The sequence below is a fragment of the Macaca mulatta genome, chromosome 7 (genome assembly GCF_049350105.2).
Source record: "Macaca mulatta isolate MMU2019108-1 chromosome 7, T2T-MMU8v2.0, whole genome shotgun sequence".
NCBI classification, from domain to species: domain Eukaryota; kingdom Metazoa; phylum Chordata; class Mammalia; order Primates; family Cercopithecidae; genus Macaca; species Macaca mulatta.
The window spans coordinates 87,075,622-87,088,796 of NC_133412.1; positions in this window are offsets into that span (position 1 = coordinate 87,075,622).

Consider the following 13,175-nt stretch of genomic DNA (forward strand, 5'->3'; position numbering starts at 1 on the left):
AGACCTCCATTTACTGCTTTTTGATGGGCTTGTTGCCTTGGTTCTTCACACAATTGACCCTCAATATGTCACAAACTGTGCCACGTCTCAGTATTTTTTATAAGTGCCACTTATAACATGATTTAGAATAAGTTATTCTGTCAGTTTCACAAAAAATAAACAATGAACAAAATTGTTTTCAAGACTATATTTCACAAATATTAATTGTCATTGGATTGTTGATGAGCGAATGCATTCTTTCAAATTTCCAAAGCCTCTGATATGTCCTTGTTCTAGGATGTACATCGCCCCCCGCCACCCCCACAAAAAACACAATTTTACCTTTTCTTTTTTATCCTTGGTATTTAGATGCTAGCTAGTCTAGCTGTTTACAAGATAGGGTGAATCAAATTGTATGAATCTCATGTTAAACATTTGCATCACTGTTTTTCCTAGAGTTTTATTGTTGTAAATTTGAACATATTTCAGAATTAAAAAAATAAGTTTACAAAGTTCTTTTCAAAATGGAGTACTAGTACATTTATGTTTCATTTCCAGTGAAATATTTTATTATACAGGCCAGCCATTTTCATTTTAGTTCTGTAGGAACAAATCCTAAACAGGCCATTAAAAATCTTTTAGGTCTTGTATAATAGGGACATATTATCATAAGCTCTCAGGAAATTGCCTCGATTGGGCTAGTGCCACTGTGAGTTAGATGGCCAATTTGCAACTATTGTCACTTTGGAAAAAACCCAGTCTTTAGTCTTTTAAAATTGGTTGGTTAGCAGCAGTGGCCATGCTGAGGGCCTCCAAAATTGCGGGGCTGTGGTTCTTACTTGCCAGCACTTATAATTCTGAAATACTCCGGTCTCAACCCAAACCTTTTCTCCCCATGTCGCTACATTGTAGGCGAACACCCTTCTCAGATTCCAAATCCATTTAATGCTTAGCTCATGTTAAAACTTGGTAGGTTTGAACAAATACTGAGGAGTTCAACACATTTTCAAAGGAAATTGAAAAAGGCACAAAAGAGCATGTCTGCTCAGCTTCTGCAATTCATTACAAAATGCCAACACTAATATTATTTTTAAACAGATTGCTCCTATTAATCAAGGTATTAAAATAAACTATTAAAATTATGCCTTTAGTTGAGTAACATGAGAAAGCCCATGGAAAATACCTGGTCAAGAATGAATGTCAGAAAAATAAAAACAAATAACTTTGCATGCATGGAATTTTATGGTGTCACAAGGTTAAAAATGTCTCCTTAAAGGGTAAATATCCTTTGAAAAGAAAATGCATTTATGTGTGAATGGGAGGTTGAATGGCTTTTACTGCTTTGTTTAAACATAGACAATCATCTTTGTAATTTTTTTTTGACAAGTTGTATATTTTTCAAAAGAGACTCATAAAAGATCACACGTTTAAGATCGCTAATTGTTCTTGATGTGGTGACTTTTTTATTCAAAGGGAGTCTTTTCTTCAGTAAAGTGTTTAAGTAGTTTTTAAATTTCATAATCTACAGAGTGAAAACCTAAATTCTTTCCTCAGACTGTGAAGCAAGGCATTTTCTTTCTGAGGACTACTTAAACTTTGCATTATATATTTTCTATTTAAAGTCTCAGTGACAACAAGTGTTATGCAAAATAGGAAAATAATTGATAGCCAGCTTATAGAAATGTATGCTTTTATACATATTTATATAGGGAATCTAATGGAAGAAAAATGTGCTCAAAATTTAGTTTAATACTTGTCTTCTGTCTCTAAATTCCAATTGTAAAACTGTCAGATTCATAGAGGCATAATTTCTAATATATTATACTTTTGTAACTTAAAATATGTTAACTTCCTAGAGATTTATTTTTACTGAATAATTCTAAAACCTCACGATTCCACTAAGATGTGGCAGAACTCATTTTCATCAGAAGCATGTTGACATGGAAGAGAAGAAAGGCCCAGTGCAAGAATGGGCAGTCACTGATCATTTTATTTGTTTAAAATTGTGAATTAGTTTTAATAAGTGGACTTCTCTCCTATGCAAAATTAAGAAGAGGCTTTCTGTTATTTTCTCTCCTCAGGTACGAAAATAAATTCTGAAGCCAAGGTAACAACAGCAACAACAGCAACAACAACAACAACAAAGATATCAGATCTAATATCCCACCCAATTTCTGAGTTAAGCCAGTGACAGGTATATTTCGAAGCAAGACTATTTAGACACATTGATTTTTGTTGTCACTTTCTTCTTATTTCATATGTCACATCAAGGCTTGGAAATTAGATGAATGTAAGAAGGTTCCGCTGATCATTGTTCCTCAGGAGGAATTTTCAAAGTCAGCTAGCTGTGCTTGATGAAAGTAGTCCTGCATAGAGCTCCACTCTGCCTGCAGGGAAGTTTAGGCAAACTACACTTTACCACTTCACTCCTATTACTAGGATTCTTGGTTGTCAAGGAGGCATCTATTTAACTGAAGTCTGGTAAATCTCAAAAGTAGAGTATTAGGGAGGAAAAAAAGCTTAAATCATCTTTTTTCCTCTTACTTCAAAGTCCTTTTAAATGAACATGCAACTCCAATTCTGGTAAACAAATTTTATGAAGTAAGTCGTGCAGGTAATGCGTTCTTCAATTGTATGCTTCCAGGGTAACATGTTGACATCCAATCTTTGTGTTTTGAAGAGTTTGTAATAATAAATAGAAATCAATGCTGGAGACTGAAGGGTGCATCAATTATATTTCTTTTATCTCAAAGATTCTTTCCAGGTTGTATCTATCCTTCCTCGTGAATTTTTTTTTTCACATTGTAAAGTGTACTGTAGCTTAATTGGCAACATAGATGCTGAGTGCTGATCAAGTCTAAATTATATTTGACAGAAATGAAACTGGCTTTATTTTATGTGAAATATAAAATATTATCATGGTCCTTGAGTTTGAAAAGGGAGATTTGTGCGCGTGTGTGTGTATGTGTATCATATTTAAAAGGCAATTTCTGAATAGGTATAAATTTTTAAAAAATAAGTTAGGAAAAATACTGAATAGCCTGTTGTCCAGAAACATAAGTGAACAAGATAGTTGAAAAATATTAAGTACAGGTCGACTTTAAACTTTGCATAATATATCGTCTATTTAAAAGCTTAGTGACAAAAAAAGTTATTTAAAATAGAAAAATAATTGATAGCCAGTTTAGATAAATGTATGCTCTTATATCACATTTATATAGGGAGTCTAATAGAAGAAAAATGTGTTCAAGATTCAGTCTAATATTAGTCTCCTATCTCTAAATTCCAATTGTAAAACTATTAGAGTTACAGGGGCATAATTTAAGTAAATGGTAAAATGTTTCAAACTAATACTGTTTAGAAAAAGTGTGGTTTATTTCTACCACTTAGAAAAAGGGGAAGTCTAAACGGACTGATAAAGTCTCAAGAGGATGCAGTTTGGGCACTTTGAGGGAGGCACCCTGCTTAGTTCTGAAGCCAAATGGGACTCAGGGCTCCTGGACAGACCCTACAGTTTTAAGGGTCGTAGTCTCAAGTCTAAAACATTGCAGGGACATTTGGGTGGGAGAGAAGGATCATGGATGCCATTCTAGTGTAACAGAGAGATTTCCTTTTCAGAGCACTTACAGTGCCTTGCCCGCCTGTGGTTGAGCTAGAAAATTTCCTTGAGGAAATTTCATTTGAGCCCACAGGGAGAGAGCACTTGCTAAGTTGTAATTTCCTATGATTTGAGATACGGCATCTGCAGGCCTCCTGTGTAGGATCACTCAGGAAAAAAACAAAAACAAAAAACCAAACCAACAACCCCCACACCACCAGGGTTTATCTTTTAAACTTGGCTGAATACCCAGTCATTTTTAACTCAAATTTTTCCCTTAACAATGTACTTGCCTTAAAAATACATCCAAGTAATTGTGTGGACATTTTTGGACAGTGGTGTATTGGACTGTGTTAACTGCTTGTTCACATGATAGTTTTAGCCTAAATGAAAGTGCCTCTTAGGCACGTTATTTATCTATTGAATTAAGTTAATTAAAAGAGTAGAATGTTAATATATTAACATAAATGAAAAACTGGGATTGAAGTCAAAATGCTAAATCAGAAGAACAGATTATAAAAGAAGTTATAAAGAATATTCTTGAGGAGAAAACTGTATAATTTCTGAAGTTCTCAACCTGTGTGATCTTGTATTCCAACCTTCCCAGTTCCACCTTCTCCTCCTTTGAAAAGAAGGAAGCTAAGACCCAGCAAGCTGATATAAGGTTCTGCGTTCCCAAAGCAGTGTCCAGGATCCCACGCTGTAGATTCTCCTACCAGCTTGTTTCCCAGATTAGAACGCTGCCGACAGTTCCCGTGGCTGGACAATGATAGTAGCTACAGAGAGCAAAGAAAGTCAGCTTGCCACTGAGCCTCAGTTTTTACATCCTAAAAAGGAGATGGGCCGGGCGCGGTGGCTCACGCCTGTAATCTCAGCACTTTGGGAGGCCGAGGCAGGCGGATCATGAGGTCAGGAGATCGAGACCATCCGGGCTAACACGGTGAAACCCCGTCCCTACTAAAAATAATAATAATAATAATAATAATACAAAAAAATTAGCCAGGCGTGGTGGCGGACGCCTGTAATCCCAGCTACTCAGGAGGCTGAGGCAGAAAAATGGCGTGAACCTGGGAGGCGGAGTTTGCAGTGAGCAGAGATCCTGCCACTGAGTTCCAGCCTGAGCGACAGAGCGAGACGCCATCTCAGAAAAAAAAAAAAAAAAAAAAGATGATGGCACTGTCTTCTACTTCTAAGCATTGAAAACAATCTTTTGGAATTTTAACTGAATGCTGAATTGAAGAGAAAAAAACAAGAATAGATATGGCATTATTTATTATCAATGTTGATTCCTTCACCATCAATGGAGAATACAATGGAAACACAGCACAGATGTTTGGGTGAATGTATATTTGTGTATGCATATGTATATGTGTGCATGTGTGTAAGCGTATGTGTTGGGGAACGCAGGCTGGAGGCCATGGCAATGACTATCCTAGAATATACCTTTGCAGAGTTATGGGTTCATGAAGGCCTATCAGCTCGCTTATGGGCACACATATAAACATGCAGATTCTTTTGCATAGATATGCTTCTGACATATAATTATTTTGAATTTTATTAAATAAGACTGGAGTTTGGGGAGTAAAAGCCAGTCTCCTCTGATGAGAAGAGTGAAGTCCAAAATCATCCTTGGTGAATTCTCAGGATGTTTGGATCTGCTTAGAGAGTTAAGCAGTATGTGTGTGTGTATGTGTATATGTGTGTGTGTGTAAGTGTGTACATGAGTTTATGTATATGCATGTGTATGTGTGTATATATGTGCTTTTACATGGATGTGCATATGTGTGTATGTGTGTATATTTGTGTCCATGTGTGTATGTGCATATGTGTATAATGTATTTACGTGTGGATGTGGATATGTGCATATGTGCGTGTATTTGCTCATTTGTGTTGTGTTGATGTGTATGTGTATGTGAGTGCATATGTATGTGTATATGTGTGCTGTGTGTGTTTGTGGATGTTTGCATGTGTGTGCATGTTTATGTGGATATGTGTTGTGTGTGTATATGTGTGTATGTGTATATATGTATACACAGATGTGCATGCATGTGTATGCATGCATGTGTGCTATATGTATATATGTGTGGATGCGTGTACATGTGTATGTGTACATGTGTAATATGTGGATGCATGTGTGGATGTGTGTGCATGTGTAAATGTATTTGTGTGTGGATGTGTGTGCATGTGTATATGAATTTGTGTGTGTGTGTGTGTGCGTGTGTTAGGGGAGAATCATGGTTGGGATGGCCCCTGGGTATGTGAGAGAGGAGAAGCCAGCAAGAATAAATACAATGAGAGGAGATGTAGAAGAGTTTCACATAACTTTTGAAAATATTTTGTAAATTGACCGCAGGTTGGTCTTCCATAGGGATCATAGTCAAAATCCTGGGAAATCAGGATTAATTTTAGGTCATATGTGATCCCAAGGCAACTGGAAGACAGGAACTTCTGTGCATGTTTCAGCTGCATTGGCAGGACTAGGATGGTCCCTTGACTCAAGAAACAAATGAATTTCACTAAAATGTCATCATACTGCAGCGAAAGTTATTCACTAATTTTATTTAATGTGCTTCTCCATAGCTCTGATTGGCGACGGTGATGGTGAGGATGAGGATGAGGATGGTGATGAGGAAGACCATAGTGTTTATGCAGTGCTTGCTATGTTCTATTACTGTGGCTATTTCATAAATGAGGACATAGAAATTGGAGGTACTGGATATGTTGTCCAAAGGCACCGAATAGGTAGGTGATGGCAGTGAGATTTAAACCCAGGGAGGCTGGTTCAGAGACAAACGCTTAATCACTACATAGTACTCTCTCTTGCCAGAGGAATGGAGATACATTTTTATCTTTAAGCATTAGCAATGAGAGCTATGTATTTAGTAAATTGCCAGGAAAACCCCTTTTTTAATTGGCATAATCTCAATTCAAATATATAATATTCCCAGAAGTGTTCATCTGACACCTCTTTCTTGCCTGTATCCCACACGCATCAACAGCGTTTGCTCATGTTTTCATGCACTCCCCCCTCAACCCCATCTTTAGTCCATAATAAAGTCAGGGCAGAAAACAGTTCATGTTCCTTGAGTTAGTATGTTTCTTGATGTGATGAGAGTTTTATAGCACATCACATTTCTCTGTTTGTTGTCACTGCTAGAAAACTCAGAACTAGGTTTTGCATCCATTTGTTTTATTTTTTTTTTTCTCATACAGCTTTTGGGAAATTATGATGTTTTTTGTGGGGGGAGGTTTTAATGCTTATGTGAATTCTTTTTCTAACTCCAGTTCTCTGTGGAAGGAAGTCATAGGGTTGAAGAAATATTTAAATGAATGAATCTTAAATACACATAAAAATTATCCAAGAAGTGAATTGTAAAACTGGCTGTATTTTTACACTACTAATTCTGAGGATAGCTAGCTCGTTAATATATAAAATATAAATGTCACATTATGTTTTCTAATCATAAGAATAACAAATATCCAAAGTAGCAAATCTCACCACACCAAGAGAATGACCACTAACACATATATCTTTTTATGAATCTATAACTAATTAATGGCTATAACTATATATAATATGTGTCTCTGTGTGTGTGCATGTGTGTGTGTGTATGCAACCTATATTCTGGCCAATTTGGGATTATACAATGATACCATCTTATAACCCATTTTCTCCCACATCACAATTTTGAGTATTCTCCACATCACTATTTCTTCTCCCAGTTGTTTAAAAAACTCACACAGGGATTCGACTTACTGCTGGCTTCCCATAAGTAAGATTTCATATCAGCTATTGAAATGTCTATTTATAGGTAGCACCATAATCCACATAATCTTGCATAAATTCCCGTATGTAATTAAATTTATAGACTATTATTGAAGAGATTATTTTTCTTTCCCAGCAGACCTGAGTGTGTGTGTGTGTGTGTGTGTGTGTGTGTGTGTGTGTGTGTGTGTGTATATTTATTTATTTTGAGATGGAGTCTTGCTCTGCCAGGCTGGAGTGTAGTGGCATAATCTTGACTCACAGCAATCTCCGCCTCCTGGGTTCAAGCGATTCCCCTGCCTCAACCTCCTGAGAAGTTGAGACTACATACGCCACCATCCCTGGCTAATTTTTAAAAATATTTTAGTAGAGACAGGGTTTTACCATGTTGGCCAGGATGGTCTTGATCTCCTGACCTTGTGATCCACCTGCCTCAGCATCCCAAAGTGTTGGGAGGCGTGAGCCACTGCACCCAGCTGAGAATATCTTGACTATGGAACATGCATTCTTATAAGAAAACTCTAACTTCAAGCTCAGTCTACAACACTCCTCCTTGTTTCCTGAAGTTACTATCACCCTTTTGGCCATGGGGCACGTAAGACAAGAGCTGTGCTTTTCTTCGGCTTTCACAGGACTCCAGAAAAAAAATGAAATCTCAGAGAGGAGGAGAAACTGGTTAGGTGCATTGCAGTCTAATGCTACCTCCCTGCTTCACCCCAGCTGCCAGTTCTAAAGGCTCATGTTCCAATGTCCTCACTTCTCAGTCTTCAGAGAACTGCCATATGCATAGTAATGGTCACCTGCCCAGGCTGTCCTCCCGCCCAAGTGATAAAAGCATCTCAGGGGCCCATTTTTACATACCTGGGGCAGGAGGACTTCTATTCACTTTACTGTCAGTTTCCTTTAGGACCAGTCTCCTTCTACTGCTCCTCCTTGTATTCCTATAAAATTTCTTCCTATTTCCATTGACTTCTCCAATGGTCTCTGCCCACTCAGATCTCCAGTGCCACTCCTCTCTGGATTAAATTCTTGTTCTTCAGTCTCTTTACCTTTGATCATACTTCGTTAGAAGGTGTGTATGTTGGGAAGATAGGTTGAAAGAGTTTTTTCAATACCAGCCTGATGAAAATGAATCAGATTTGAAATAAGCACATACATAACTGAAATTTCACTGAGAACAATTGAGTAATATGATTAAACTAAAACAAGATGATGGGTGCACAATATTTCTGTAACACAGCTATTACTGCAGACCATTTACGTCTGTCAGATACAGACAACAATAGTCTAAGAAGCTCAGAGTAGATGTTATGGCATTTTTTGAAAGCATTGTTTATAATCCGAAGTGTGTGGAAAGTCCATATTTGATTTGCAAAGGAATCTTAATGTTGGGATGAAGGATACAGCCTCATAGTGAGACAGTCAAGTATAAAGGGATCCCCGGAGAACCTCCGACCGCCCTGGCACTGGGAGAATGGGGTGGAGCCATGGGAAGTTCACACCCTTTGCAGCGGGGAGGAGCCTGGCCTCTTATGTTCGGGGTGGTAACCTGGGATTCAATCTGTAAGGCGGGAAACTGACTAGCAGGACTCTCACTCTGCTGAGGGTCCATGCTTCCCTTTTTGTTCCTTCCCATCCAATAAATTCCATCTTTTCTCACCCTTCAAAGTGTCTGGGAGCCTAATCTTTCCTGGTCATGTGACAAGGACCCTAAGGAGAAAGTCCTAGAACAATCGAAATTTAAAGAAAATTTGGAATGCTGCAATGATTGCCTTTCAGAGAAATAAAATAAAAATTTGCTGAGTGTATTCAATACTTTGTTCACAGCTTGGTATCCAAGAAACGTCCCTACCCTACATCATTTCTTCTTTAGTCTCTTCTAATTCAGATGGGAATCTGTCAACATTTAAAGATAGTTCTGACTCCTTGTGTCCACTTACATGGTCCTGGTTTTCACAGACTTTTCCAATTAAATGGCTTTGTTCTTGAAGAGTGGGACAGTCTCATATCTTATAACCATATGTCTACTGGAATGTACCCACTACTATGCCTATAAACTGAAGGTACCAGGACCACAGCATTTTAGTCTTCAGACATCATCTAATTCAGGCTAAAACAAATGTTAGGGCTAAAATTCAATTTTCAGATGGAATCTAATACCAAGCCACAATATAAATTCTGGTTAAAAAAAGGTCTATGAGGGATTTTTCAACTCATGCCTACTCAGCCTCCATGTTGACCCATCCCCTTCTCTCTGCCAACCCTGAAGGCAAAGGAATGGAACTATATGGTCCTGTGAATAACAGTTTGAGAATGACTGATCTTGTATAATCTGTGAATTTTCTTTGGAAACGGAGGGTCAGAGAGATTAAGCAGCATAGTCAGTGTGAAAAGCAAGTATTACAAAAAGCTGGGCCTAGGAACTGTCTCCTGACAGTTCCTATTATGGATTTCCTTTTAACAGGGGAGAAAAATAAGACTCAACAGAAAAAGTAGAAATCATTTCCCCAAGATGTGACGCTGAGAAGAGTTTATGTTTGAAAGATCTGTGTACACTTAGGAATGTTTATTGCTGAGGGTTTTATTCATGACTCCATGCTTCTTCTTCATTTCTTTTTAGTTTGTTTTGTTTTGTTTTGAGATGGAATCTCACTCTGTCACCCAGGCTGGTGTGCAGTGGCGCAATCTTGGCTTACAGCAACCTCCACCTCACGAGTTCAAGTGATTCTTCTGCCTCAGCCTCCTGAGTTGCTCAGATTACAGGCATGTGCCACCACAAGCCTGGATAATTTTTGTAGTTTTAGTACAGATGGGGTTTCACCATGTTGGCCAGGCTGGTCTCGAACTCCTGACCTCACTTTGGCCTCTCAAAGTGTTGGGATTACAGGTGTGAGCTACTGCACCTGGTGTAGCGTCTTCATTTCTCTAGAATGTAGATGGATCAAAGTGATTCAATATTTTTTTTAAAAGGCGTCATAAAAATGAGAATGAAGGCCAAGTGCAGTGGCTCACACCTGTAATCTCAGCAATCTGAGAGGACGAGATGGGAGGATTGCTTGAAGACAGGAGTTTGAGACCAACCCTGCTCTGGGCAACAGCAAGTAGACCAGCCCAAGCCAGGAGTTTGAGACCAGTCTCTCTCTCTAAAAACTAAAAAAAAAAAAAAAAAAAAAAAAAAAAAAAATTAACTGGGCTTGGTGGCATGTGCCTGTAGCTACTAGGGAGGTTGAGGTGAAAGAGGATTGCTTGAGCCCAGGAGTTTAAGGCTGCAGTGAGCTATGATTGCACTGCTGCACTCCAGCCTAGGTGACCGAGTGAGACCTCAACTCTAAAATATAAAATGAGAATGATATCAAAATCTCATAACAGAGAGAACCAAACTGGAGAAAGGTAGCCTGTATTCTGAGATTTTGAGAGGAGAGTTAACAGTTTGAACTTTAATAGGGCTGATGATCAGAAGCTTGTTAGAGTTAAATGCTACCTCTATATGGAGAAAACTGTCGAGTTAATGAAGATTTCTGGAGTTACTCATCATGACTCTGTGTCTTCTGGAAACTAGATGATTAATCATAGCAAGTAGTAGAATGAGGGTGGCAGGCTGTCTTCTGGCCCTGGCTGCCTGATACTACTGCAGGAGGTAGAAATTGGTAGACTATTCTTTGATTGTTCTATTCAAAGCTAGCTGTAATTTACTTGGTTTTGTGTGGGCAGGAAAAAACATGTCAGAGAGAGACACATAATCAAAATATTGAATCACAGAAATATTGCACGTGGGCTAGCTCTGGGGCCATCAGTTTTAGATTGCAAGGGAAAATTGGTGAATGGAGTTAGCATAGAGGGCAGCTGCCTGGCTATAGTTTGGGATTTCTCCTGAGCTGAAGCAGAAGGGAAGATTTAGCAACTGTTTGTCTTGGCAGAAAATCATCTCTGATTGTTTGCGGGGCAGAGGATTGGAGTCAAGAAGATACAGACAATTTCAAACGAGAAATCCTGACCCGTGTCGTGTGGAGCTGTGTTTGCCTGATGAACCTGTTATAACTCCATCCACCTTCACTCCAAGGTAAAAATCTTTTTAAATCAAGAAAACAAAAGTAAAAATTAGAACTTAGTCCTAGCAAGTTGGAAGGCAGTTCAACCTCCACATACACCTGTGGGAATTGTCTTCTCTTACAATCTTCCTTAAAAATTTGCTGTAGATACCTTGATTTCCTCCTGTCTCATCTTTTCCCCTCAGATGAGCTGGGAGTGAACTCTTGTCAGTCCAAAGGCATAATATTCAGCCCAGTGCAGATCCTTGGACTCCGTGATGCTGTGGACACAGCCTTCAATGGCATTGACCTCACATGACTTGGGTCCAGATTCTTTTGTGCCTCCCATAGTTGTGTGAACTTAGGCATGTTTCTTGATTTCTTTTTTCTTTGTTTTTTGGTTTCAGTTTCTTTATCTGAAAGCCAGAATCATTATACTAGCTTCATGCAGCTGGCATGGGGATTTAAAGACTTTGAGAAAAATTTATGTCCAGCTCTCAGCCATGGTTACCATATTGTGTATTTCCCATACTATTTCTCTGGTCATGGTTTCCTGGATGTAGCTCACGTTTCTAATTTACCTAAGGTTTACATGTTTGGAATCACTTTGTTCCTTTAGACAACTATTTTGGGATTTTTTTTTTTTCTCTCCAGTAGAACGAAGTGGAGAATAACCTAGAACACCTGCATGAGGTACAAGTTCTTGTCTCATACCTGTTTTAATGATTTCCAGGTTCTGTGCAAGGCATCATTTGAAAAGCAAAGAGGCAGCGCCTGCTGTGGGCTCACCTAACAGCTGAGAGCCTGTGGCATTCTGTAGCTTACTGAGACTTTAGGCATTACTAATCTGTGAAATGAGAAAGTTCCATGGTATAACACCTAAGCTAAAATCCTCAGTTACACATCAAGAAAATATAATAAGCAGTCTATCAACATGTTACTTTATCTATGTGGAATCGAGTTTTCTCCTCTTAAGTTGTGTCTTAATGTGGTACATTCTTGTACCTTCAGGTAATCTGAATTTTTAAAATACTGTGAACATGCACTTTTACTTGGCATTCCCATATCTGGTCTGTTAGCAAGTCGTTCTGAGGCGGAAGAATTCCCTTGACCCCCTCGTGGGATTGCAATAGGGGTGTGGCTTGTTTACCTGGCCGCCGCGCACTGGAACCCCTGGTGGGCGGAGGAGGACACAGGTGAGCAGGTGTGGGGCTAGGCCCAGCGCTTTTGGGTTCCGGCCCCACAGTAGCATCTAAGGGTGTGTTAACAATTAATGCTCTTAGCAGTTGCCATCCACTGACGGCTAAGTGTTAACCAGCTCGGTGAGGAGACGAGGCGACAGCCTTTTACCCCTTGCCCTCTTGGTTTTACACCTTGCCCTCTTGGTATCCGGGTTCTTGTTTGGCGTCCAGGAAGAATTAGGTCGAATGATTGGTTTGAAAGGTGATGAATGCGGAGGATTTTATTAAGCGGTGGAAATGGCTGTCAGTGGAAGGGGAGCTGGAAAGGCTATGGTGTGGGGAGGAGGTGACCTTTCCCTGAAGCCTGGCCTTCTCGGGCCAGACTCCATTCTGAAGTGCTGTCTGAAGTTAAGTTGAGACTGTCTGTAGTTTCCAGTGCTCAGTTGCTTTTTCTCTCCATGGCAGCTGCTTGTCTCTCTGCCGGCTGTTGTCGGGTTTATATGGGCACAGGATGGGCGCGGGGTGGAAGGTCAAAAAAGTAACATTTGGGCAGGAAAACAGGGATAAGTCTTCTCCTTTAGGGACCCGGATTCCAGGCTTAAGGGTGGGGCCTTTGTCGGGAA